This window comes from Scyliorhinus torazame, unplaced genomic scaffold, assembly GCF_047496885.1.
Source record: "Scyliorhinus torazame isolate Kashiwa2021f unplaced genomic scaffold, sScyTor2.1 scaffold_39, whole genome shotgun sequence".
Taxonomy (NCBI): Eukaryota; Metazoa; Chordata; class Chondrichthyes; order Carcharhiniformes; family Scyliorhinidae; genus Scyliorhinus; species Scyliorhinus torazame.
Window position 1 is genome coordinate 1,252,006 of NW_027307766.1, and position 27,129 is coordinate 1,279,134.

At 52.9% G+C, this 27,129-nt stretch overlaps 2 long non-coding RNA genes across 5 annotated transcripts in view; one reads left to right on the top strand and one right to left on the bottom strand.

Moving 5' to 3' along the window:
- On the top strand, nucleotides 1-21,297 carry LOC140405551 (uncharacterized). 4 transcript variants are annotated; one of them, XR_011938645.1, is made up of 5 exons: nucleotides 1-127; nucleotides 658-791; nucleotides 1,131-1,237; nucleotides 2,469-2,574; nucleotides 21,165-21,297. It is a non-coding gene; the product is annotated as an uncharacterized lncRNA (long non-coding RNA). The 4 variants fall into 4 exon arrangements; XR_011938646.1 differs by lacking the exon at nucleotides 1-127 and adding an exon at nucleotides 370-485; XR_011938644.1 differs by lacking the exon at nucleotides 1-127 and adding an exon at nucleotides 371-493.
- Nucleotides 21,108-27,129, bottom strand: part of LOC140405550 (uncharacterized) — a 7,438-nt gene continuing 1,416 nt past the window's right edge. The window contains exon 2 of the long non-coding RNA XR_011938642.1: nucleotides 21,108-21,255. This is a non-coding gene — a long non-coding RNA (uncharacterized lncRNA). The remainder of the gene's footprint in view (nucleotides 21,256-27,129) is intronic.

Here is a 27,129-nt window from a genome sequence, read left to right on the forward strand (position 1 = left end):
GGTCACTGAGGAGATCTCAGTCCAAACTGTTTCTAATCATTTCCCAATACTATTTTAAATTACGATTCAATCCTATTGGAGGGGAGTGAGTGAGAGATATGGCAGATGCAGTACAACGTGGATAAATGTGATGTTATCCACTTGGGTAGAGAAAATAAGAACGTCCCTGTCTAATAATTACATTTAATCCAATTTTTTCTGGCCTGCTCAGTGAACAACACTGGTGTGGGGAAGGCCAAGGGTTAGCTGAAGTCACATTCTGTGTGTGTGGGGCTGAGCAGCAAGGAGATCAGTATCTCTTGGCCTGCATTTACATGTCAATAGAGAGCTGTCCTCTGAGACAGACATTCCACACATGGCAGAGACTAGGGGTGGAGTCTGCTCACAGCTCACTGAGGATATATCTGTGTCTGAGGGACTTCAGTTCACAAACCAAAAACTCACTACACTCAAAACATTACCCCTCTGCTTCAGTGTGTGTGTGTGTCGCTGGGTGTGTCAATCTGCCTGTTTTGAGCTGTGCATTTTGGCTGTTGACATGTTACTGATTGACTCGAGATTGGAGATGTTGAACTCCTGTTGTGCTGTTTTGAATATTTTATTAAAATGTCCCTGTTATTGCCTTTATAATCAATGTTATCTCCTTTTTTTCTCCAGAGGCGTTTTTATTTGGAGAACTGGAAGGAAGTCGGGAATCCAGTGAGGAGGACGAGGGAGGGTGAATTCTTCCGAAGGGAGCGCTGGCTGAGGCCTGTTCCGCAGGCTTCACCCGGGTTATTACCCTGACTGAGGTTTAATTTTAATATTGGAGGGATCAAAAAGAGTGAGTGAGGGAGGGAGACAGAAATATGTATAAGAGGGATAGAGAGACAGCGAGAAACACAAGAGAAGGGGATTTTCACAGTAACTTCATTGCAGTATTAATGTCAGCCTAATTGTGACAATAAAAAGATTTTGAGTATTAATTGTCTCTCAATCTTTTTTAACCTCTGGTTGAAAGCTGTGACTTATTTGTATTTGGATGTTGCTGAGGGGTTGTAAAACTGAAAAGGGGACCCTGGGCTCTCGCTGTATTAAATAGTTTCAATCTTTTCCTGTGGTTTAGTTAATTTTCTCCCTCTTTTTCCCAGGAATTTGAATTTTGAAAGACTGCAATGTGAGCAGGAATCTTTGGGTAAGGGTATTTCTCCCGAGCATGGATGGATGGACTGAGGCCTACTCCACAGGCCGCACTCACGTGAGTTGTCTCTTTATTGCAGCCCCGGCCTTGCACTTAGACACAAACACATTAAACCTTAGGTGGGCGGCAAAGAGTAAAATACAAATCTGGAATATGAAGCTGTCTAATTTTGTTCCAAAATAACAGGGGTTATATTAATTCTTTGCGTCCCAGGGGTGGGGGTGGGGGGTGCGGTGTGTGTGTGGGGAGGGGCGGGGGGGGGGGGGGCATTTCACCGTTTCAGCCACTCTCTGTAATCTGGTAGAGAGAGAGAGAGAAATCTCAGATCAGAAACTCTGAACTCAATTTTGAAAGTGGTCATCATTTGTTGGGCTCTCCCTGTGCCCAGGTTGCCGGCATAATTCACAAAATTAACGATAGCGGGGTCACTTTTAAATGAACCCATTGACTGTAAAGTAATCTCGATTGCCCGGAATTAAAGTCCCTTGACTTGAAGCGGGTCTAATTCTGGAATGAAGCCTGTATTTTAGGCCGAGGCACAAGTATGAGAGTGAAATTAAATTCGCAGGAGGTCATTTGAATTCAGTTTGCTGTGGTTGTGAATGTTGGATTCCTGTGTGTGACCCTGTCTCTCTCTTTCTCCTTCCCAACTATTAGGATGATAGAAAGAGAGAGAGAGAGAAGTACAGAAAGAGTGTGGGGCTGGGGGGTAATAGAGATTAGAGAGAGGGAGAGGAGAAAGACAGAGATGGTGGAGGGAGAGGGAGGTCGTGAAAAAGAGAGGCTTTCTCTCCCTTTCTGTCTTCCTTCCATTCTTGCCCCTCTCTCTCTCTCTCTCTGTCTCTCCAGCTTTCTGCCACTATCTGTCCATTTCTCTCCAGCTTTTTAGTGTCTCTTTAAACCTTTAATCGAAGAAAACCACCCCACAAACTGCAATGGGGAGTCTCATCACATCTTTCTGGGGATACCCTGATTAGAGAAACAAATAGAACTAAATGCTGGGAGGCTGATGAGGGATAACGAGGGAGACAGAAATATGAATGAGAGGGATAGTGGGACCGAATGAGATAGCGAGAGAGAGAGAAAGAGAAAGACAAGGGAAGTGGGAACTGTCTCTCAATCTTTTTTATTCTGTGGTTTTTTTATTCTGTGGTTTATAACTGAGATTAGTGTAGGTGGATGTTGCTGAGAGTTTGTGTGACTGAGAGGGGGAATCTTGGCCTCTTGCTGTGCTACAAGTGTAAACATTTTCCTGCGTTTTAGTTAATTTTCTCCCTCTTTTTCCCAGGAATTTGAACTTTGAAGACTGCAATGCGACCAGGAATCTTTGGACAAAGGATATTCTCCAGAGGACAAGTGGATGGACTGAGGCCTACTCCACAGGCCGCACTCACGTGAGTTGTCTCTTTATTGCCGCCCCGGCCTTACACTTCGACACAAACACATTAACCCTTTGGTGGGCGGCAAAGAGTAAAATACAAATCTGGAATATAAAGCTGTCTAATTTTGTTCCAAAATAACAGGGGTTATGTTAATTCTGAGCATCCCGGGTATGTGTGGTGGGGGGGGGGGGATGTCACTGTCTCAGCCACTCTCTGCAACCTGGTAGCAAATGTCAACGACACTCAACACTGCCGACTGCACCTTCTGGGATCTTTCTGTGTGCCAATGGATTTTGTTTTAAAAAGGTTTTTCTTCATTTTAAGAGGCAGTTTAACTCTTTCAGAAACTGAAGGGACTTCTCCAGGGATGTTCCAATCCACACATGACACGGCGGGGGGGGGGGGAGGGGGGGGGGTGTTAGGTGCAGTGGGGAATGGGGCTCCCAGCAGGAGTGAGGAGGGGGGGGGGGGGGAGATGGACAGTGTCCCATCTGGTTAGGTCCAGATTGCTGCTGCTGTGGGATCTTGCTGTTCACTCACAGGCCTGTGGCCTTTGCCCGCGCAGCAACAGTGACCACAACTCTGAAAATAAAATAGCTCTCTTCCTGTGTTTGAGTGGGTTTCGCCCCCACAACCCAAAGATTTGCAGGGTAGGTGGATTGGCCACGTGAAATTGTCCCTTAATTGGAAAAAATGAATTAGGTACTCTAAATTTATAAAAATAAATAAATAAATATAGAGTACCTACCTTTTTTTTTAATGAAATAGCTCACGGACTGCAAAGTGGGTTCGAAGGTCTCGAATTTTAAAGTCTTAAACTTGAGTGCTTGGGAACGAGCGAGTTAATGAACCCTTTCTGCGTGCACTGACGGGATATTCAGCCATGATCTCATCGCTGCTGAGAGAGAAATCCACCATCAGAAACTCGGAACTCAATTTGGAAAGTGTCACCATTTTTGGGGTCTCCCCGTGCACAAGTTGCCTGCAGAATTCCTGAAATGAACCAACAGTGGGGTCACTTTAATACTGAATCCATCGACTGTAAAGTAATCTGGAATTATAGTCCCTTAAACTTGAAGGGGGTGTAATTCTGGAATAAAGCCTGTGTTTTAGGCCGAGACTTAAATGTGAGGGTGAAATGAAATTGGCAGGGGGCCATTTGAATTCAGTTTGCTGTGGTAGTGACTGTTGGATTCCTGTGTGTGATCCTCTCCCTCTCTCTCCTTCCCAACTACTGGGATGAGAGAGAGAGAGAGTGGGGTCGTGGGAGGGGGGGGGGGGGGGGGGTAGGAGGGAGATGTGAGAGAGAGAGGTTGGAGGGAGAGGTAGTGAAAAAGAGAGGCTTTCTCTCCCTTTCTGCTTTCTTTCCATTCTTGCCTCTCTCTCTCTCTCTCTGTCTCTCCAGCATTCTGCCGCTATCTGTCCATCTCTCTCCAGCTTTTTAGTGTCTCTTTAAACCTTCAATCAATGAAACCTTCCCACAAACTGCAATGGGGAGCCTCATCACATCTTTCTGGGGATACCCTGATTTGGGAAATAAATGGAAATAAATGCTGGGAGGGTGATTGTAAAAAGTCTCCGGACGGACCAGGCAGCTGGTTTCCCAGTTTAAAGAGGGAAGTGTAACTTTCTGGGGACAGTGGATGTGGCTCCAGACTCCCAATACCCGTGGTATTCAGGGGTGGGGGTATTTTGGGGGCGGGGGGGGAAGAGATGGAGGAAAGAATATAGCAGGCAAGGGAAGGAATATGTCTCTCCCCCATCCCCCCAGCTCACCTGCCTGTCCCACCCTGTCAGGATCACATCGCTGGTTGTGGGATCCTGCTGTGCATCAGTGGCCTGCAGCCTTTCCTGAAATGTCAACTTAGTGACCACGCACAATTTAATATTAAACTGGCTCACTGAATGTGCAGCAGTCGGGAATGGGTCTGAAATGAATAGGCCGCAGCCTGGGTACAGGTTTGTCCTCAATGGTGGTGTTTGTGTTTTAGACAGGGCGGTGGGATAGGAAGGATTTCTGAGGGGGGTTTGGGGATAAATGTCCCTGCCTCAGTCACCCCAGCTTTCTGTCTCTCTCTCTCCTACTTTCCAGCCATTTCTTTCTACATTTCATCTTGGACTAAATGTTACAGAGAACCCCAATGTGATTTGTCGAGAGAGTGGAGGGAGAAAGAGAGTGAAAAAGAGAGGGCAGGGAGAGAAAGAGAGAGAGAGTGGAGGTAAAGAGATATAGTGAAAAGGGGAGGGGGACAGAGAAAGACAGAGGGTGGAGGGAGAGAGAGTGAAAAAGAGGGGGAGGGAGAAAGACAGAGAGAGGGCGGTGGGAGAGAGGGAGTGAAAAAGAGGAGGAGAGAGAAAGAGAGAGAGAGTGGAGGGAGAAAGATATAGTGACAAGGGGAGGGGGACAGAGAAAGACAGGGTTGAGGGAGAGAGAATGAAAAAGAGAGGGGAGGACAGAGAAAGACAGGGTGGAGGGAGAGGGAGTGAAAAAGAGGGAGAGAGAACGACAAGAGGGTGGAAGGAGATAAAGTGAAAAGGGGAGGGGGACAGAGAAAGTTAGAGGGTGGAGGGAGAGAGTGAAAAAAGGGGAGAGAGAAAGAGAGAGAGGGCGGTGGGAGCGAGGAGTGAAAAAGAGAGGGGGTGAGAGAAAAGGGAGGGCCAGGGGAAACGGGGGGAGAGATGTGGGGTGGGGTGAGGGGGTGATCAGGCACAGGGTCTGGGGGTGGGGGTTCTGCTGTGCACAGTCACGGCCCAGTCACATCATCTTTTAGAAAGTGCGATTTTACACAATCCTGAGACAGTCTATTTGAAAATGTCCTGAGACAGCCCTGTCCTGTCCTGAGACAGTCGATTTGAAAATGTCCTGAGACAGCCCTGTCCTGTCCTGAGACAGTCGATTTGAAAATGTCCTGAGACAGCCCTGTCCTGTCCTGAGACAGTCGATTTGAAAATGTCCTGAGACAGCCCTGTCTTGTCCTGAGACAGTCGATTTGAAAATGTCCTGAGACAGCCCTGTCCTGTCCTGAGACAGTCGATTTGAAAATGTCCTGAGACAGCCCTGTCCTGTCCTGAGGCCAGTCGATTTGAAAATGCCTCCAGAGGGAAAGAAGACCTGAGAGAGAAAGAGAGGGAGCGTGGGAGAAATTGCCTGTCTCACTCTTCCCCACCACATCCCCCTCCCCTCACCGAGCCTCTCTCTCCAGCTATTTCCCTCTATATTTCCTCTTCCAATAAAATGATAAAAACACCAACGTGATTTGTCGTTATTTGAATGGGGAGGCTAGTGGGGGTGGCGAATGTGTGTGGGGGTGTGGGGTGTGTGCGGAGGGGGGCGGTTGAGTGGGAGGTTAAGAGAGACGCAGGATACGGACTGGGCTCCTGTCTCCATCATGTTTATTATTTATGGGATCCTGCTGTGCACACTGCAACATGTAAACATGAACGTATCGACTTTCATAATGTTGCCGAGGTGCTGGGATTGAATTTATAAATGTGAGGCTGTGTAAGGGATATCTCCTGTGCTGAAGACGGACTGATTAGTGAAGTGTTGCTGATGGGGGGGGGGTTGTGTGGGTGTGGGAGGGGGTTAATTCAGCTCACCGAGTTCTCCAATGTCTCCAGGCTCCCCCCCCTCTGCCCCACTGTCAGTTTTAAAGAGGGGCTTCCATTTAATCAGACAATTTCCCAATCGCGCAGTGCCCGTGTTGTACTGTGATTAATGTCACGGTTCCTTGTGAAAGCCCAGGGGACCGTTTGAATCGACTTTTACTGACTTTCTGCTTGTCACATTCTCAGTCTCTCTCTCAGTCAGTCTCTCTGTCTCTCTCTCTGTCTCTCTCTCTCCCCCTCAGTCTCTCTCTCTCCCTCTCAGTCTCTCTCCCTCTCAGCCTCTCTCCCTCTCAGCCCCTCTCCCTCTCAGCCCCTCTCCCTCTCAGCCTCTCTCCCTCTCAGCCTCTCTCCCTCTCAGCCCCTCTCCCTCTCAGCCCCTCTCCCTCTCAGCCTCTCTCTCTCTCAGTCCCTCTCCCTCTCAGCCCCTCTCCCTCTCAGCCCCTCTCCCTCTCAGCCCCTCTCCCTCTCAGCCCCTCTCCCTCTCAGCCCCTCTCCCTCTCAGCCTCTCTCCCTCTCAGTCTCTCTCCCTCTTAGCCCCTCTCCCTCTCAGCCCCTCTCCCTCTCAGCCCCTCTCCCTCTCAGCCTCTCTCCCTCTCAGCCCCTCTCCCTCTCAGCCCCTCTCCCTCTCAGCCTCTCTCCCTCTCAGCCCCTCTCTCTCTCTCAGCCCCTCTCCCTCTCAGTCTCTCTCCCTCTTAGCCCCTCTCCCTCTCAGCCTCTCTCCCTCTCAGCCACTCTCCCTCTCAGTCTCTCTCCCTCTCAGTCTCTCTCCCTCTCAGTCTCTCTCCCTCTCAGCCCCTCTCCCTCTCAGTCTCTCTCCCTCTCAGCCTCTCTCTCTCTCAGCCCCTCTCCCTCTCAGCCCCTCTCCCTCTCAGTCCCTCTCCCTCTCAGTCTCTCTCCCTCTCAGCCCCTCTCCCTCTCAGCCCCTCTCCCTCTCAGCCCCTCTCCCTCTCAGTCTCTCTCCCTCTCAGCCTCTCTCTATCTCAGTCCCTCTCCCTCTCAGCCCCTCTCCCTCTCAGTCTCTCTCCCTCTCAGCCTCTCTCCCTCTCAGCCTCTCTCCCTCTCAGCCCCTCTCCCTCTCAGCCCCTCTCCCTCTCAGCCCCTCTCCCTCTCAGCCCCTCTCCCTCTCAGCCCCTCTCCCTCTCAGTCTCTCTCCCTCTCAGCCCCTCTCCCTCTCAGTCTCTCTCCCTCTCAGCCCCTCTCCCTCTCAGTCTCTCTCCCTCTCAGCCTCTCTCCCTCAGCCCCACTCCCTCTCAGCCTCTCTCCCTCTCAGCCCCTCTCCCTCTCAGCCCCTCTCCCTCTCAGTCTCTCTCCCTCTCAGTCTCTCTCCCTCTCAGTCCCTCTCCCTCTCAGCCTCTCTCCCTCTCAGTCCCTCTCCCTCTCAGCCCCTCTCCCTCTCAGCCCCTCTCCCTCTCAGCCTCTCTCCCTCTCAGTCCCTCTCCCTCTCAGCCTCTCTCCCTCTCAGTCCCTCTCCCTCTCAGCCCCTCTCCCTCTCAGCCCCTCTCCCTCTCAGCCCCTCTCCCTCTCTCCCTCTCAGCCTCTCTCCCTCTCAGCCTCTCTCCCTCTCAGCCCCTCTCCCTCTCAGCCCCTCTCCCTCTCAGCCCCTCTCCCTCTCAGCCCCTCTCCCTCTCATTCTCTCTCCCTCTCTCTCTCTGCCTCTATCTTCTGTCTCTGTCTCTCTCTCCCTCCCCCTGTCGGTCTGTCTCTCCCTCTCTCTGACTGCCTGGTTCTGTTAGTCTCTGTTTTCCTCTCTCCCTCTGCCTCTATCTTCTGTCTCTGTCTGTGTCTCTCCCCCTGTCGGTCTGTCTCTCTCTCTCTGACTGCCTGGTTCTGTTAGTCACTGTTTTCCTCTCTCCCTCTGCCTCTATCTTCTGTCTCTGTCTGTCTCTCTCCCCCTGTCGGTCTGTCTCTCCCTCTCTCTGACTGCCTGGTTCTGTTAGTCTCTGTTTTCCTCTCTCCCTCTGCCTCTATCTTCTGTCTCTGTCTGTGTCTCTCCCCCTGTCGGTCTGTCTCTCCCTCTCTCTGACTGCCTGGTTCTGTTAGTCACTGTTTTCCTCTCTCCCTCTGCCTCTATCTTCTGTCTCTGTCTGTGTCTCTCCCCCTGTCGGTCTGTCTCTCCCTCTCTCTGACTGCCTGGTTCTGTTAGTCACTGTTTTCCTCTCTCCCTCTGCCTCTATCTTCTGTCTCTGTCTGTGTCTCTCTCCCCCTGTCGGTCTGTCTCTCCCTCTCTCTGACTGCCTGGTTCTGTTAGTCTCTGTTTTCCTCTCTCCCTCTGCCTCTATCTTCTGTCTCTGTCTGTGTCTCTCCCCCTGTCGTTCTGTCTCTCCCTCTCTCTGACTGCCTGGTTCTGTTAGTCACTGTTTTCCTATCTCCCTCTGCCTCTATCTTCTGTCTCTGTCTGTGTCTCTCTCCCCCTGTGGGTCTGTCTCTCCCTCTCTCTGACTGCCTGGTTCTGTTAGTCACTGTTTTCCTCCCTCCCTCTGCCTCTACCTTCTGTGTCTCTCCCCCTGTCGGTCTGTCTCTCCCTCTCTCTGACTGCCTGGTTCTGTTAGTCACTGTTTTCCTCTCTCCCTCTGCCTCTATCTTCTGTCTCTGTCTGTGTCTCTCCCCCTGTCGGTCTGTCTCTCCCTCTCTCTGACTGCCTGGTTCTGTTAGTCACTGTTTTCCTCTCTCCCTCTGCCTCTATCTTCTGTCTCTGTCTGTGTCTCTCTCCCCCTGTCGGTCTGTCTCTCCCTCTCTCTGACTGCCTGGTTCTGTTAGTCACTGTTTTCCTCTCTCCCTCTGCCTCTATCTTCTGTCTCTGTCTGTGTCTCTCCCCCTGTCGGTCTGTCTCTCCCTCTCTCGGACTGCCTGGTTCTGTTAGTCACTGTTTTCCTCTCTATCTCTGCCTCTATCTTCTGTCTCTGTCTGTGTCTCTCCCCCTGTGGGTCTGTCTCTCCCTCTCTCTGACTGCCTGGTTCTGTTAGTCACTGTTTTCCTCTCTCCCTCTGCCTCTATCTTCTGTCTCTGTCTGTGTCTCTCCCCCTGTCGGTCTGTCTCTCCCTCTCTCTGACTGCCTGGTTCTGTTAGTCACTGTTTTCCTCTCTCCCTCTGCCTCTATCTTCTGTCTCTGTCTGTGTCTCTCCCCCTGTCGGTCTGTCTCTCCCTCTCTCTGACTGCCTGGTTCTGTTAGTGACTGTTTTCCTCTCTCCCTCTGCCTCTATCTTCTGTCTCCGTCTGTGCCTCTCCCCCTGTCGGTCTGTCTCTCCCTCTCTCTGACTGCCTGGTTCTGTTAGTCTCTGTTTTCCTCTCTCCCTCTGCCTCTATCTACTGTCTCTGTCTGTGTCTCTCCCCCTGTCGGTCTGTCTCTCCCTCTCTCTGACTGCCTGGTTCTGTTAGTCACTGTTTTCCTCTCTCCCTCTGCCTCTATCTTCTGTCTCTGTCTGTGTCTCTCCCCCTGTCGGTCTGTCTCTCCCTCTCTCTGACTGCCTGGTTCTGTTAGTCACTGTTTTCCTCTCTCCCTCTGCCTCTATCTTCTGTCTCTGTCTGTCTCTCTCCCCCTGTCGGTCTGTCTCTCCCTCTCTCTGACTGCCTGGTTCTGTTAGTCACTGTTTTCCTCTCTCCCTCTGCCTCTATCTTCTGTCTCTGTCTGTGTCTCTCCCCCTGTCGGTCTGTCTCTCCCTCTCTCTGACTGCCTGGTTCTGTTAGTCACTGTTTTCCTCTCTCCCTCTGCCTCTATCTTCTGTCTCTGTCTGTGTCTCTCCCCCTGTCGGTCTGTCTCTCCCTCTCTCTGACTGCCTGGTTCTGTTAGTCACTGTTTTCCTCTCTCCCTCTGCCTCTATCTTCTGTCTCTGTCTGTGTCTCTCCCCCTGTCGGTCTGTCTCTCCCTCTCTCTGACTGCCTGGTTCTGTTAGTCACTGTTTTACTCTCTCCCTCTGCCTCTATCTTCTGTCTCTGTCTGTGTCTCTCCCCCTGTCGGTCTGTCTCTCCCTCTCTCTGACTGCCTGGTTCTGTTAGTCACTGTTTTCCTCCCTCCCTCTGCCTCTATCTTCTGTCTCCGTCTGTGCCTCTCCCCCTGTCGGTCTGTCTCTCCCTCTCTCTGACTGCCTGGTTCTGTTAGTCACTGTTTTCCTCCCTCCCTCTGCCTCTATCTTCTGTCTGTGTCTCTCCCCCTGTGGGTCTGTCTCTCCCTCTTCCTGACTGCCTGGTTCTGTTAGTCTCTGTTTTCCTCTCTCCCTCTGCCTCTATCTTCTGTCTCTCTCCCCCTGTCGGTCTGTCTCTCCCTCTCTCTGACTGCCTGGTTCTGTTAGTCACTGTTTTCCTCTCTCCCTCTGCCTCTATCTTCTGTCTCTGTCTGTGTCTCTCCCCCTGTCGGTCTGTCTCTCCCTCTCTCTGACTGCCTGGTTCTGTTAGTCACTGTTTTACTCTCTCCCTCTGCCTCTATCTTCTGTCTCTGTCTGTGTCTCTCCCCCTGTCGGTCTGTCTCTCCCTCTCTCTGACTGCCTGGTTCTGTTAGTCACTGTTTTCCTCTCTCCCTCTGCCTCTATCTTCTGTCTCTGTCTGTGCCTCTCCCCCTGTCGGTCTGTCTCTCCCTCTCTCTGACTGCCTGGTTCTGTTAGTCTCTGTTTTCCTCTCTCCCTCTGCCTCTATCTTCTGTCTCTGTCTGTGTCTCTCTCCCCCTGTCGGTCTGTCTCTCCCTCTCTCGGACTGCCTGGTTCTGTTAGTCACTGTTTTCCTCTCTCCCTCTGCCTCTATCTTCTGTCTCTGTCTGTGTCTCTCTCCCCCTGTCGGTCTGTCTCTCCCTCTCTCTGACTGCCTGGTTCTGTTAGTCACTGTTTTCCTCTCTCCCTCTGCCTCTATCTTCTGTCTCTGTCTGTGTCTCTCCCCCTGTCGGTCTGTCTCTCCCTCTCTCTGACTGCCTGGTTCTGTTAGTCACTGTTTTCCTCTCTCCCTCTGCCTCTATCTTCTGTGTCTCTCCCCCTGTCGGTCTGTCTCTCCCTCTCTCTGACTGCCTGGTTCTGTTAGTCTCTGTTTTCCTCTCTCCCTCTGCCTCTATCTTCTGTCTCTGTCTGTGTCTCTCTCCCCCTGTCGGTCTGTCTCTCCCTCTCTCTGACTGCCTGGTTCTGTTAGTCACTGTTTTCCTCTCTCCCTCTGCCTCTATCTTCTGTCTCTGTCTGTCTCTCTCCCCCTGTCGGTCTGTCTCTCCCTCTCTCTGACTGCCTGGTTCTGTTAGTCTCTGTTTTCCTCTCTCCCTCTGCCTCTATCTTCTGTCTCTGTCTGTGTCTCTCCCCCTGTCGGTCTGTCTCTCCCTCTCTCTGACCGCCTGGTTCTGTTAGTCACTGTTTTCCTCTCTCCCTCTGCCTCTATCTTCTGTCTCTCTCCCCCTGTCGGTCTGTCTCTCCCTTTCTCTGACTGCCTGGTTCTGTTAGTCACTGTTTTCCTCTCTCCCTCTGCCTCTATCTTCTGTCTCTGTCTGTGTCTCTCCCCCTGTCGGTCTGTCTCTCCCTCTCTCTGACTGCCTGGTTCTGTTAGTCACTGTTTTCCTCTCTCCCTCTGCCTCTATCTTCTGTCTCTGTCTGTGTCTCTCCCCCTGTCGGTCTGTCTCTCCCTCTCTCTGACTGCCTGGTTCTGTTAGTCACTGTTTTCCTCTCTCCCTCTGCCTCTATCTTCTGTCTCTGTCTGTGTCTCTCCCCCTGTCGGTCTGTCTCTCCCTCTCTCTGACTGCCTGGTTCTGTTAGTCACTGTTTTCCTCTCTCCCTCTGCCTCTATCTTCTGTCTCTGTCTGTGTCTCTCCCCCTGTCGGTCTGTCTCTCCCTCTCTCTGACTGCCTGGTTCTGTTAGTCTCTGTTTTCCTCTCTCCCTCTGCCTCTATCTTCTGTCTCTGTCTGTGTCTCTCCCCCTGTCGGTCTGTCTCTCCCTCTCTCTGACTGCCTGGTTCTGTTAGTCACTGTTTTCCTCTCTCCCTCTGCCTCTATCTTCTGTCTCTCTCCCCCTGTGGGTCTGTCTTTCCCTCTCTCTGACTGCCTGGTTCTGTTAGTCTCTGTTTTCCTCTCTCCCTCTGCCTCTATCTTCTGTCTCTGTCTGTGTCTCTCCCCCTGTCGGTCTGTCTCTCCCTCTCTCTGACTGCCTGGTTCTGTTAGTCTCTGTTTTCCTCTCTCCCTCTGCCTCTATCTTCTGTCTCTCTCCCCCTGTCGGTCTGTCTCTCCCTCTCTGTGACTGCCTGGTTCTGTTAGTCACTGTTTTCCTCTCTCCCTCTGCCTCTATCTTCTGTCTCTGTCTGTGTCTCTCCCCCTGTCGGTCTGTCTCTCCCTCTCTCTGACTGCCTGGTTCTGTGAGTCACTGTTTTCCTCTCTCCCTCTGCCTCTATCTTCTGTCTCTGTCTGTGTCTCTCCCCCTGTCGGTCTGTCTCTCCCTCTCTCTGACTGCCTGGTTCTGTTAGTCACTGTTTTCCTCTCTCTCTCTGCCTCTATCTTCTGTCTCTCTCCCCCTGTCGGTCTGTCTCTCCCTCTCTCTGACTGCCTGGTTCTGTTAGTCTCTGTTTTCCTCTCTCCCTCTGCCTCTATCTTCTGTCTCTGTCTGTGTCTCTCCCCCTGTCGGTCTGTCTCTCCCTCTCTCTGACTGCCTGGTTCTGTTAGTCTCTGTTTTCCTCTCTCCCTCTGCCTCTATCTTCTGTCTCTCTCCCCCTGTCGGTCTGTCTCTCCCTCTCTGTGACTGCCTGGTTCTGTTAGTCACTGTTTTCCTCTCTCCCTCTGCCTCTATCTTCTGTCTCTGTCTGTGTCTCTCCCCCTGTCGGTCTGTCTCTCCCTCTCTCTGACTGCCTGGTTCTGTTAGTCACTGTTTTCCTCTCTCTCTCTGCCTCTATCTTCTCATAGAATTTACAGTGCAGAATGAGGCCATTCGGCCCATCGAGTCTGCACCGGCTCTTGGAAAGAGCACCCTACCCAAGGCCACACCTCCACCCTATCCCCATAACCCAGTAACCCCACCCAACACTAAGGGCAATTTTGGACACTAAGTGCAATTTATCATAGCGTATCCTCTTAACCTGCACATCTTTGGACTGTGGGAGGAAACCGGAGCACCCGGAGGAAACCCACGCAGACACGGGGAGGATGTGCAGACTCCGCACAGACAGTGACCCAAGTCGGAATCGAACCTGAGACCCTGGAGCTGTGAAGCAATTGTGCTATCCACAAGGCTACCGTGCTGTCCCACTCTCTCTCCCCCTGTCGGTCTGTCTCTCCCTCTCTCGGACTGCCTGGTTCTGTTAGTCACTGTTTTCCTCTCTCCCTCTGCCTCTATCTTCTGTCTCTGTCTGTGTCTCTCTCCCCCTGTCGGTCTGTCTCTCCCTCTCTCTGACTGCCTGGTTCTGTTAGTCTCTGTTTTCCTCTCTCCCTCTGCCTCTATCTTCTGTCTCTGTCTGTGTCTCTCCCCCTGTCGGTCTGTCTCTCCCTCTCTCTGACTGCCTGGTTCTGTCTCTCTCTCTCTCTCCCCCTGTCGGTCTGTCTCTCCCTCTCTCTGACTGCCTGGTTCTGTTAGTCTCTGTTTTCCTCTCTCCCTCTGCCTCTATCTTCTGTCTCTGTCTCTCTCTCCCCCTGTCGGTCTGTCTCTCCCTCTCTCTGACCGCCTGGTTCTGTTAGTCACTGTTTTCCTATCTCCCTCTGCCTCTATCTTCTGTCTCTGTCTGTGTCTCTCCCCCTGTGGGTCTGTCTCTCCCTCTCTCTGACCGCCTGGTTCTGTTAGTCACTGTTTTCCTCTCTCCCTCTGCCTCTATCTTCTGTCTCCGTCTGTCTCTCTCCCCCTGTCGGTCTGTCTCTCCCTCTCTCTGACTGCCTGATTCTGTTAGTCACTGTTTTCCTCTCTCCCTCTGCCTCTATCTTCTGTCTCCGTCTGTCTCTCTCCCCCTGTCGGTCTGTCTCTCCCTCTCTCTGACTGCCTGGTTCTGTTAGTCTCTGTTTTCCTCTCTCCCTCTGCCTCTATCTTCTGTCTCTCTCTCTCCCCTTGTCGTTCTGTCTCTCCCTCTCTCTGACTGCCTGGTTCTGTTAGTCACTGTTTTCCTATCTCCCTCTGCCTCTATCTTCTGTCTCTGTCTGTGTCTCTCTCCCCCTGTCGGTCTGTCTCTCCCTCTCTCTGACTGCCTGGTTCTGTTAGTCACTGTTTTCCTCTCTCCCTCTGCCTCTATCTTCTGTCTCTGTCTCTCTCTCTCCCCCTGTCGGTCTGTCTCTCCCTCTCTCTGACTGCCTGGTTCTGTTAGTCACTGTTTTCCTCTCTCCCTCTGCCTCTATCTTCTGTCTCTGTCTGTGTCTCTCCCCCTGTCGGTCTGTCTCTCCCTCTCTCTGACTGCCTGGTTCTGTTAGTCACTGTTTTCCTCTCTATCTCTGCCTCTATCTTCTGTCTCTGTCTGTGTCTCTCCCCCTGTCGGTCTGTTTCTCTCCCCCTGTCGGTCTGTCTCTCCCTCTCTCGGACTGCCTGGTTCTGTGAGTCACTGTTTTCCTCTCTCCCTCTGCCTCTATCTTCTGTCTCTGTCTGTGTCTCTCCCCCTGTCGGTCTGTCTCTCCCTCTCTCTGACTGCCTGGTTCTGTTCGTCACTGTTTTCCTCTCTCCCTCTGCCTCTATCTTCTGTCTCTCTCCCCCTGTCGGTCTGTCTCTACCTGTCTTGACTACCTGTCTCTCTTTACATCTCTCTCACTCCCTCTGTCTCTGCCTGCCTGTCTGTGTGTCATTGTGTCACTCTCTTTCTGCCTGTCTCTGTGTGTAATGTGTGTCACATGTCTTAAAGGGCTCAACACAGCTGACATTGCAATAAATCCAGGTTTGAGTAAAATGCACAGGAAATATTTGGATTTGAGTTTTAGGGATGTACTGACTGCATTTTCCCCTTTCTCTCTGCCTATTTCTGTCCCTCTGTCTGTTTCTCTCTCTCTGTCTGTTTCTGTCTCTCTCTCCCTCCCATCTTTGTCTTCAGCTTGTGAAGTATCAGAGAGAGATAGACAGAGTGAGACAGAGAGAGAGAGAGAGAAGCCAGAGGGGCAGGGAGAGGGAAGAGGAGATTGTTGGATGGGGGTCTCTGCTGCACAGCCAGGGCACAGACCCCCACCTCCCCACCCCACATTCCTCACCCCTCCATGGTGTCCACACCTTAAACCTCAATCGACAGTGAGAAAGGGCGGGGGGAGAAACAGGGTGAGGGAGAACCAAACTGAGAGGGGGTGTGGAACGTTGGGGACTCAGTTGGGGTAATTGATACTGGATCTTGGAGCGGTTGAGTCCTCCTCCGTTGTGGGGCTGCCCGTGGGATCCTGCTGTGCAGAATGGTCTTCATTGTAACTTTAGTCATTAGTACATTGACTGGTGTTTTGGGTTTTAGTTCTGTAATCATGAAAATTAAACACGTCCAGTGTGGTGGGACACTTATTCTAAATGGGATGACAGGAGATTTTCCGAGGACATTTTAATCCAGCTCTCACAAAGGGCCTGGAACGGAAAAGGCCGCGATTGGGGCCTGGTTCAATTTACCAATCGCACAGTGCCCGTGTTTTACTGGAATTAATGGGAAAGGAGAGAGAGAATGGGAAAGGAGAGAGAGAATGGGAAAGGAGAGAATGGGAAAGGAGAGAGAGAATGGGAAAGGAGAGAGAGAGAGAATGGGAAAGGAGAGAGAAATGGGATAGGAGAGAGAGAATGGGATAGGAGAGAGAGAATGGGAAAGAAGAGAGAATGGGAAAGGAAAGAGAGAAAGGAAAATGAGAGAGAGAAAGGAAAATGAGAGAGAGAAAGGAAAAGGAGAGAGAGAAGTGGGAAAGGAGAGAGAGAATGGGAAAGGAAAGAGAGAAAGGAAAATGCGAGAGAGAAAGGAAAATGAGAGAAAGGAAAAGGAGAGAGAATAGGAAAAGAAGAGAGAATGGGAAAGGAGAGAGAGAATGGGAAAGGAGAGAGAGAATATGAAAGGAGAGAATGGGAAAGGAGAGAGAGAGAGAATGGGAAAGGAGAGAGAGAATGGGAAAGGAGAGAGAATGGGAAAGGAGAGAGAATGGGAAAGGAGAGAGAGAATGGGAAAGGAGAGAATGGGAAAGGAGAGAGAGAGAGAATGGGAAAGGAGAGAGAGAATGGGAAAGGAAAGAGAGAAAGGAAAATGAGAGAGAGAAAGGAAAAGGAGAGAGAGAATGGGAAAGGAGAGAGAGAATGCGGTGAAGGGGGAGGGAGGGAGAGAAGGGGACGGAGATTGGTAACGGTGCCTTGGAGTCTTGCTGGGCAGAGATGATCCGCAAAGTGCCTCCCGAAAGAAGCAGCCGCTGGGTTTTAAATCCATCCCCCACTTGTGAAGCTGCTGGGAGAGGGACGGGAATTGAAAGTTGTTTAAGGTGACGTTTTATTGCTGGATAATTCTGCTGCCAGTTTTCCCCACACGGGGATGAATTGAGGGATTCAGTGCAATGTGCAGCAAGCATTTTGAGTTTATTGAGGTGTTGACTGGATTTCTCTCTCTCTCTGTCTGCCTGTCCACATTTGTGAATCTGAGAATTTTGTGTTTATAAAGATCCACCCTGGATAATGTTGCTGTGCAGCTTGTTTTAAAGAAGGATACAGCTCTGGGGAGGATCAGAGGATGTGGGGGGGGGGGGACACACAGGTTACTGAGTCGGATGGTCAGCCGTGATGATGAATAGCAGAGCAGCTTGGAAGGGCCGAATGGCCTGCTCCTGGTTTCAGTGTTTAAATTGTTCCCCTGTCCGTGACCAGGTTGTGTGTGTGTGTGGGATCGAGCTGTGTACTCGCCTGGTCTGGCTCCCTATTACTTACAAACACCCGCGAGCTGACTGTAAATGTAAAAGATTGAGGGAAAGAGGGAGGCTGGGAGAGGGAGAGGCAGGCAGAGAGAGAGAGAGATGGGGAAATGGAGGGAGGGAAGGGCAGCTGAACAGGGAGCGGCTGGGAGGGGGGGTGTGAGGGGCTCAGGAAGGGTAGTGGAAAGAGACAGAGTGTAAGGAGGGGGGCCCCCTCTCCCTCTCAGCCTCTCCCTCTCAGTCTCTCTCCCTCTCAGTCTCTCTCCCTCTCAGCCCCTCTCCCTCTCAGCCCCTCTCCCTCTCAGCCCCTCTCCCTCTCAGCCCCTCTCCCTCTCAGCCCCTCTCCCTCTCAGCCCCTCTCCCTCTCAGCCCCTCTCCTTATCAGCCCCTCTCCCTCTCAGCCCCTCTCCCTCTCAGCCTCTTTCCCTCTCAGCCTCTCTCCCTCTCAGCCCCTCTCCCTCTCAGCCCCTCTCCCTCTCAGCCCCTCTCCCTCTCAGCCCCTCTCCCTCTCAGCCCCTCTCCCTCTCAGCCTCTCTCCCTCTCAGTCCCTCTCCCTCTCAGTCCCTCTCCCTCTCAGTCCCTCTCCCTCTCAGCCCCTCTCCCTCTCAGTCTCTCTCCCTCTCAGCCCCTCTCCCTCTCAGCCCCTCTCCCTCAGCCCCTCTTCCTCTCAGTCTCTCTCCCTCTCAGCCCCTCTCCCTCTCAGCCTCTCCCTCTCAGCCTCTCTCCCTCTCAGCCCCTCTCCCTCTCAGCCCCTCTCCCTCTCAGCCTCTGTCCCTCTCAGTCCCTCTCCCTCTCAGCCTCTGTCCCTCTCAGCCTCTCTCAGCCCCTCTCCCTCAGCCCCTCTCCCTCTCAGCCTCTCTCCCTCTCAGCCCCTCTCCCTCTCAGCCCCTCTCCCTCTCAGCCTCTCTCCCTCTCAGTCTCTCTCCCTCTCAGCCCCTCTCCCTCTCAGCCCCTCTCCCTCTCAGCCCCTCTCCCTCTCAGTCCCTCTCCCTCTCAGCCTCTGTCCCTCTCAGCCTCTCTCAGCCCCTCTCCCTCAGTCTCTCTCCCTCTCAGCCCCTCTTCCTCTCAGCCTCTCCCTCTCAGCCCCTCAGCCTCTCTCCCTCAGTCTCTCTCCCTCTCAGCCCCTCTCCCTCTCAGCCCCTCCCTCTCCTGCCCCTCTCCCTCTCAGCCCCTCTCCCTCTCAGCCCCTCTCCCTCAGTCTCTCTCCCTCTCAGCCCCTCTCCCTCTCAGCCCCTCTCCCTCAGTGTTGTAATTGGGTATCGGGTGCTCCCTCAGTGTTGTAATTGGGTATCGGGTGCTCCCTCAGTCTTGTAATTGGGTATCGGGTGCTCCCTCAGTGTTGTAATTGGGTATCGGGTGCTCCGTCACTGTTGTAATTGGGTATCGGGTGCTCCCTTAGTGTTGTAATTGGGTATCGGGTGCTCAGTCAGTGTTGTAATTGGGTATCGGGTGCTCCCTCAGTGTTGTAATTGGGTAACGGGTGCTCCCTCAGTGTTGTAATTGGGTATTGGGTGCTCCCTCAGTGTTGTAATTGGGTATCGGGTGCTCCCTCAGTGTTGTAATTGGGTATCGGGTGCTCCCTCAGTGTTGTAATTGGGTATCGGGTGCTCCCTCAGTCTTGTAATTGGGTATCGGGTGCTCCCTCAGTGTTGTAATTGGGTATTGGGTGCTCCCTCAGTGTTGTAATTGGGTATCGGGTGCTCAGTCAGTGTTGTAATTGGGTATCGGGTGCTCCCTCAGTGTTGTAATTGGGTATTGGGTGCTCCCTCAGTGTTGTAATTGGGTATCGAGTGCTACCTCAGTGTTGTAATTGGGTATCGGGTGATCGCTCAGTGTTGTAATTGGGTATCGGGAGCTCAGTCAGTGTTGTAATTGGGTATTGGGTGCTCCCTCAGTGTTGTAATTGGGTATTGAGTGCTCCCTCAGTCTTGTAATTGGGTATCAGGTGCTCCCTCAGTGTTGTAATTGGGTATCGGGTGCTCCGTCACTGTTGTAATTGGGTATCGGGTGCTCCCTTAGTGTTGTAATTGGGTATCGGGTGCTCAGTCAGTGTTGTAATTGGGTATCGGGTGCTCCCTCAGTGTTGTAATTGGGTATCGGGTGCTCCCTCAGTGTTGTGATTGGGTATCGGGTGCTCCCTCAGTGTTGTAATTGGGTATCGGGTGCTCCCTCAGTGTTGTAATTGGGTATCGGGTGCTCCCTCAGTGTTGTAATTGGGTATCGGGTGCTCCCTCAGTGTTGTAATTGGGTATCGGGTGCTCCCTCAGTGTTGTAATTGGGTATCGGGTGCTCAGTCAGTGTTATAATTGGGTATTGGGTGCTCCCTCAGTGTTGCAATTGGGTATCGGGTGCTGCCTGTGTTGTAATTGGGTATCGGGTGCTCCCTCAGTGTTGTAATTGGGTATCGAGTGCTCCCTCAGTGTTGTAATTGGGTATCGGGTGCTCCCTCAGTGTTGTAATTGGGTATCGAGTGCTCCCTCAGTGTTGTAATTGGGTATCGGGTGATCGCTCAGTGTTGTAATTGGGTAACGGGTGCTCCCTCAGTGTTGTAATTGGGTATTGGGTGCTCCCTCAGTGTTGTAATTGGGTATCGGGTGCTCCCTCAGTGTTGTAATTGGGTATCGGGTGCTCCCTCAGTGTTGTAATTGGGTATCGGGTGCTCCCTCAGTGTTGTAATTGGGTATCGGGTGCTCCGTCAGTGTTGTAATTGGGTCGGGTGCTCCCTCAGTGTTGTAATTGGGTATCGGGTGCTCCCTCAGTGTTGTAATTGGGTATCGGGTGCTCCCTCAGTGTTGTAATTGGGTATCGGGTGCTCCCTCAGTGTTGTAATTGTAAAGCAGAGCGGCTGAAAGGGTCGCAGTCCTCAGCAATGGCAGAGAGCTGGATAGACACGATAGGTACAGGTGCTCCAGGAGGGACAGAGGTGCAGGAAAGGGGAGTTGCCTTTTTCATTAAGGGGAGCGTCACGGCAGCAGTCAAAAGATGAAATAACCGAGGGATCATCCAGCGATGTTTTGTGGGTGGAACCAAGGATGGGATGGTGACCTCATTGGGATTGTACCCAAACAGTCAACAGGAATTAGAAGCTGAAATATGCAGGGAGATTGGGGAAACTTGCAGGGTAGGGGGAGTCTGAGGGGGGGAGGAGGGGGGACAGAGGGGGAGATATTGGGGGGGAGAGGGATACAGAGGGGGTAGAGGGTGGGGGGGGTGGGGAGACAGAGGGGGAAGAGGGTGGGGGGGGAAGACAGAGGGGGAAGAGGGTAAATACCAGTCCTGGAGAGAGCAGGGAGAGTGGGGGAGGGGAAAGTGTCGGATATCTATCAGGATTTGTTGGAGGCGGAGGAGACCCCGGTGGAGGAACTGAAGGGCAAGTGGGAGGAGTTAGGTGGGGAGTTAGAGGCGGGTCTGTGGGCGGATGCCCGCAGGGTTAATTCCTCCTCATCATGTGCCAGGCTCAGCCTAGTACAGTTTAAGGTGGTACACCGGGCACACATGAAGGTGGCGAGGATGAGCAAGTTTTTCGGGGTAGACGATAGATGTGCGAGACGTGCGAGAAGCCCAGCAAACCACGTCCACATGTTTTGGGCATGCCCGAAGCTTAGAGGGTTTTGCTCGAGCAATGTCCAAGGTGCTCGACACCCGGGCGGTGCCGAGTCCGGAGGTGGCGATCTTTGGAGTGTCAGAAGATCCCGGAGTACAGGGAGTGAAATAGGCCGACGTTCTGGCCTTTGCCTCCCTGGTAGCCCGGAGACGGATCCTTTTAATGTGGAGGCACTCGGAGCCCCCGAGCGTGGAGGCACTCGGAGCCCCCGAGCGGGGAGACTTGGCTCAGTGACATGGCTGGGTTCCTCAAGCTGGAGAAAATAAAGTTTGCCTTGAGGGGGTCAATGCTGGGGTTCTCTCGGAGGACGCAGCCGTTCGGCGACTTTCTGGGGGCGAATTAAAGTGTCGGCAGAAGCAGCACTCTGAAGGGGGGGGGGGAAAGTGCAATATGGTTAAGGGATGTACAGGAGGGGTTGGGTGGGAAATATCTCCTTTACTATGTTGATGGTTATGTTGTTATTGCTTTTGTTATTGTTATCAATGAAAATATATTTTTTGAAACAACTAAACTGTTGCAGCGTTCGGCCGTGTTTATAAAATGGGTTTTATAAAACAGATTGGGGGCAGTCCCAGGATGTTGCTGTGCCTTTATTATTTCAATAATGCTTTGCTGTAATCAATTTCCAGCTTTCTCTTCCCGAGGAGAGTTGATTTTGAAGCTTGGACGACACAAAGAGAATCCTTCCTCGGCGAGGAATCCTCAGACAGGAGTTCGAACCTGAGAGAAACAGAATAAATGTCAATGTGTCTTTGTGTGTCATTATTGGGGTTTCATTATTCTGATGGCTACTCAAGTGTTGGGCTCTTTTGTTTTTTTGGAAGCGGGGGGGGGTGGGGGGGGGGGGAGGGTGCAGGAGTCTCGGTGTCTCTGGGGGGGCGGGGGGTGCAGGAGTCTCTGTCTCTGGGGGGCGGGGGGGGGTGCAGGAGTCTCAGTGTCTCTGGGGGGCGGGGGGGGGGTGCAGGAGTCTCAGTGTCTCTGGGGGGCGGGGGGTGCAGGAGTCTCAGTGTCTCTGGGGGGGCGGGGGTGGGGGGGTGCAGGAGTCTCAGTGTCTCTGGGGGGCGGGGGGGGGTGCAGGAGTCTCAGTGTCTCTGGGGGGCGGGGGGTGCAGGAGTCTCTGTCTCTGGGGGGGTGCAGGAGTCTCAGTGTCTCTGGGGGGGCGGGGGGGGGGGAGAGGCAGGAGTCAGTGTCTCTGGGGGGAGTGGGAGACCGGTGACATTTTCACACTGAGGGTTGGGTGAGTTATTCCAGTGAACAAGATGTCCTGTGGGAGCAGGAGGGAGCGCAGCCTCAGGTGATTAAGGAGGTGGAGTGTGGGAGCAGGAGGGAGCGCAGCCTCAGGTGATTAAGGAGGTGGAGTGTGGGAACAGGAGGGAGCGCAGCCTCAGGTGATTAAGGAGGTGGAGTGTGGGAGCAGGAGGGAGCGCAGCCTCAGGTGATTAAGGAGGTGGAGTGTGGGAGCAGGAGGGAGCGCAGCCTCAGGTGATTAAGGAGGTGGAGTGTGGGAACAGGAGGGAGCGCAGCCTCAGGTGGTTAAGGAGGTGGAGTGTGGGAGCAGGAGGGAGCGCAGCCTCAGGTGATTAAGGAGGTGGAGTGTGGGAGCAGGAGGGAGCGCAGCCTCAGGTGATTAAGGAGGTGGAGTGTGGGAGCAGGAGGGAACGCAGCCTCAGGTGATTAAGGAGGTGGAGTGTGGGAGCAGGAGGGAGCGCAGCCTCAGGTGATTAAGGAGGTGGAGTGTGGGAACAGGAGGGAGCGCAGCCTCAGGTGATTAAGGAGGTGGAGTGTGGGAGCAGGAGGGAGCGCAGCCTCAGGTGATTAAGGAGGTGGAGTGTGGGAGCAGGAGGGAGCGCAGCCTCAGGTGGTTAAGGAGGTGGAGTGTGGGAGCAGGAGGGAGCGCAGCCTCAGGTGATTAAGGAGGTGGAGTGTCGGAGCAGGAGGGAGCGCAGCCTCAGGTGATTAAGGAGGTGGAGTGTGGGAGCAGGAGGGAGCGCAGCCTCAGGTGATTAAGGAGGTGGAGTGTGGGAGCAGGAGGGAGCGCAGCCTCAGGTGATTAAGGAGGTGGAGTGTGGGAGCAGGAGGGAGCGCAGCCTCAGGTGATTAAGGAGGTGGAGTGTGGGAGCAGGAGGGAGCGCAGCCTCAGGTGATTAAGGAGGTGGAGTGTGGGAGCAGGAGGGAGCGCAGCCTCAGGTGATTAAGGAGGTGGAGTGTGGGAACAGGAGGGAGCGCAGCCTCAGGTGATTAAGGAGGTGGAGTGTGGGAGCAGGAGGGAGCGCAGCCTCAGGTGATTAAGGAGGTGGAGTGTGGGAGCAGGAGGGAGCGCAGCCTCAGGTGGTTAAGGAGGTGGAGTGTGGGAGCAGGAGGGAGCGCAGCCTCAGGTGATTAAGGAGGTGGAGTGTGGGAACAGGAGGGAGCGCAGCCTCAGGTGATTAAGGAGGTGGAGTGTGGGAGCAGGAGGGAGCACAGCCTCAGGTGATTAAGGAGGTGGAGTGTGGGAGCAGGAGGGAGCGCAGCCTCAGGTGATTAAGGAGGTGGAGTGTGGGAGCAGGAGGGAGCGCAGCCTCAGGTGATTAAGGAGGTGGAGTGTGGGAGCAGGAGGGAGCGCAGCCTCAGGTGATTAAGGAGGTGGAGTGTGGGAGCAGGAGGGAGCGCAGCCTCAGGTGATTAAGGAGGTGGAGTGTGGGAACAGGAGGGAGCGCAGCCTCAGGTGATTAAGGAGGTGGAGTGTGGGAGCAGGAGGGAGCGCAGCCTCAGGTGATTAAGGAGGTGGAGTGTGGGAACAGGAGGGAGCGCAGCCTCAGGTGATTAAGGAGGTGGAGTGTGGGAGCAGGAGGGAGCGCAGCCTCAGGTGATTAAGGAGGTGGAGTGTGGGAGCAGGAGGGAGCGCAGCCTCAGGTGATTAAGGAGGTGGAGTGTGGGAACAGGAGGGAGCGCAGCCTCAGGTGATTAAGGAGGTGGAGTGTGGGAGCAGGAGGGAGCGCAGCCTCAGGTGATTAAGGAGGTGGAGTGTGGGAGCAGGAGGGAGCGCAGCCTCAGGTGATTAAGGAGGTGGAGTGTGGGAGCAGGAGGGAGCGCAGCCTCAGGTGATTAAGGAGGTGGAGTGTGGGAACAGGAGGGAGCGCAGCCTCAGGTGATTAAGGAGGTGGAGTGTGGGAACAGGAGGGAGCGCAGCCTCAGGTGATTAAGGAGGTGGAGTGTGGGAGCAGGAGGGAGCGCAGCCTCAGGTGATTAAGGAGGTGGAGTGTGGGAGCAGGAGGGAGCGCAGCCTCAGGTGATTAAGGAGGTGGAGTGTGGGAGCAGGAGGGAGCGCAGCCTCAGGTGATTAAGGAGGTGGAGTGTGGGAGCAGGAGGGAGCGCAGCCTCAGGTGATTAAGGAGGTGGAGTGTGGGAGCAGGAGGGAGCGCAGCCTCAGGTGATTAAGGAGGTGGAGTGTGGGAACAGGAGGGAGCGCAGCCTCAGGTGATTAAGGAGGTGGAGTGTGGGAGCAGGAGGGAGCGCAGCCTCAGGTGATTAAGGAGGTGGAGTGTGGGAGCAGGAGGGAGCGCAGCCTCAGGTGATTAAGGAGGTGGAGTGTGGGAACAGGAGGGAGCACAGCCTCAGGTGATTAAGGAGGTGGAGTGTGGGAACAGGAGGGAGCGCAGCCTCAGGTGATTAAGGAGGTGGAGTGTGGGAACAGGAGGGAGCGCAGCCTCAGGTGATTAAGGAGGTGGAGTGTGGGAGCAGGAGGGAGCGCAGCCTCAGGTGATTAAGGAGGTGGAGTGTGGGAGCAGGAGGGAGCGCAGCCTCAGGTGATTAAGGAGGTGGGGAGCAGGAGGGAACACCCCCTCAGGAAGGGATTAAGGAGGTGGGGCAGGAGGGAACGTAGCCTCAGGAAGGGATTAAGGAGAAGTGGGGAGCAGGAGGGGTCTGGTGTGTTTAATAAATTAAATAGTGGATTTGCACCTTCATTTCATTTAAACTCTCCCCATGTGGGTCAGGGTTTTGTAAGGGGGCGAACGGAACCCCCCCCCCCCAGCTCTGTATCTACATTGGCAATAAAATGTGTAAACAACCAACCTGACCCGAGGATTATGTATTTTATCCAGGGGGGATATTTTTGGGGAAGAATGTGTGGGGGGGGGAGGGGAGTATAATAGGGTTGAAATTATTTGGGGGGGAATATTTGTAGAAAAAAAAAATGACGGGGGGGCAATTTGAGGGGGGTATAAAATTGGGGGGGGGAAATAATTTTTGCCGGGGGGGCAAATTTGAGGGGGGCAAAATTTGAGGGGGGGCAATTTGAGGGGCGGGCAAATTTGAGGGGGGGCAAATTTGAGGGGGGGGCAATTTGAGGGGGCATAAAATTGGGGGGGGAAATAATTTCGGCCGGGGGGGCAAATTTGAGGGGGGAATATTTGTAGAAAAAAAATGAGGGGGGGAAATAATTTTGCCGGGGGGGGGGCGGGGGGGCAAATTTGAGGTTTAAATTTGAGGGGGCTTAAATTTGGGGGGGTATTAATTTTGGCCGGGGGGCAAATTTGAGGGGGGGATAAAATTGGCGGGGGGGGGGGATAAAATTGGCGGGGGGGGGGGGAACAGAACCCAGCAGGAGGGGCAGAATCCAGCAAGGGGGCCGAACCCAGCCAGGGGGGGGGGGCAGAGAAAGACAGAGAGAGAGAAAGGACAGAGAGAGAAAGAAAGACAGAGAGAGAGAGAGAAAAAGGAGAGAGAGAGAGAGAAAGACAGAGAGAGAGAAAGGACAGAGAGAGAGAGAGAAAGAAAGACAGAGAGAGAGAAAGGACAGAGAGAGAGAGAGAGAAAGAAAGACAGAGAGAGAGAGAGAGAGAAAGAGAAAGAAAGACAGAGAGAGAGAGAAAGAAAGACAGAGAGAGAGAGAGAAAGAAAGACAGAGAGAGAGAGAGAGAAAGAAAGACAGAGAGAGAGAGAGAGAAAGAAAGACAGAGAGAGAGAGAGAGAAAGAAAGACAGAGAGAGAGAGAGAGAAAGAGAAAGAAAGACAGAGAGAGAGAGAAAGAAAGACAGAGAGAGAGAGAGAAAGAAAGACAGAGAGAGAGAGAGAGAAGGAAAGACAGAGAGAGAGGGAGAGAAGGAAAGACAGAGAGAGAGAGAAGGAAAGACAGAGAGAGAGAGAAGGAAAGACAGAGAGAGAGAGAAGGAAAGACAGAGAGAGAGAGAAGGAAAGACAGAGAGAGAAGGACAAGAGAAGGACAGAGAGAGAAGGACAGAGAGAGAAGGACAGAGAGAGAAGGACAGAGAGAGAAGGGCAGAGAGAGAAAGGCAGAGAGAGAGAAAGGCAGAGAGAGAGAAAGGCAGAGAGAGAGAAAGGCAGAGAGAGAGAAAGAAGGACAGAGAGAGAGAAAGGCAGAGAGAGAGAAAGGCAGAGAGAGAGAAAGGCAGAGAGAGAGAAAGGCAGAGAGAGAGAGAGGCAGAGAGAGAGAGAAAGGCAGAGAGAGAGAGAGGCAGAGAGAGAGAAAGGACAGAGAGAGAGAAAGGACAGAGAGAGAGAAAGACAGAGAGAGAAGGACAGAGAAAGAAGGACAGAGAGAGAGAAAGGCAGAGAGAGAGAAAGGCAGAGAGAGAGAAAGACAGAGAGCGAGAAAGGCAGAGAGAGAGAAAGACAGAGAGAGAAAGACAGAGAGAGAAAGGCAGAGAGAGAGAAAGGCAGAGAGAGAGAAAGGCAGAGAGAGAGAAAGACAGAGAGAGAGAAAGGCAGAGAGAGAGAAAGGCAGAGAGAGAAAGACAGAGAGAGAAAGACAGAGAGAGAAAGACAGAGAGAGAGAAAGACAGAGAGAGAAAGACAGAGAGAGAAAGACAGAGAGAGAGAAAGACAGAGAGAGAAAGACAGAGAGAGAAAGACAGAGAGAGAGAGAAAGGCAGAGAGAGAGAAAGGACAGAGAGAGAGAAAGACAGAGAGAGAAAGACAGAGAGAGAGAGGCAGAGAGAGAGAAAGGCAGAGAAAGAGAAAGGCAGAGAGAGAGAAAGACAGAGAGCGAGAAAGGACAGAGAGAGAGAAGGAAAGACAGAGAGAGAAGGACAAGAGAAGGACAGAGAGAGAAGGACAGAGAGAGAAGGACAGAGAGAGAAGGGCAGAGAGAGAAGGACAGAGAGAGAAAGACAGAGAGAGAGAAAGGCAGAGAGAGAGAAAGACAGAGAGAGAAAAAGGCAGAGAGAGAGAAAGGCAGAGAGAGAGAAAGGCAGAGAGAGAGAAAGACAGAGAGAGAGAAAGGCAGAGAGAGAGAAAGACAGAGAGAGAGAAAGGCAGAGAGAGAGAAAGGACAGAGAGAGAGAAAGGCAGAGAGAGAGAAAGACAGAGAGAGAGAGGCAGAGAGAGAGAAAGACAGAGAGAGAAAGACAGAGAGAGAGAAAGGCAGAGAGAGAGAGAAAGGCAGAGAGAGAGAAAGACAGAGAGAGAGAAAGGCAGAGAGAGAGAAAGACAGAGAGCGAGAAAGGCAGAGAGAGAGAAAGACAGAGAGAGAAAGACAGAGAGAGAAAGGCAGAGAGAGAGAAAGGCAGAGAGAGAGAAAGGCAGAGAGAGAGAAAGACAGAGAGAGAGAAAGGCAGAGAGAGAGAAAGGCAGAGAGAGAAAGACAGAGAGAGA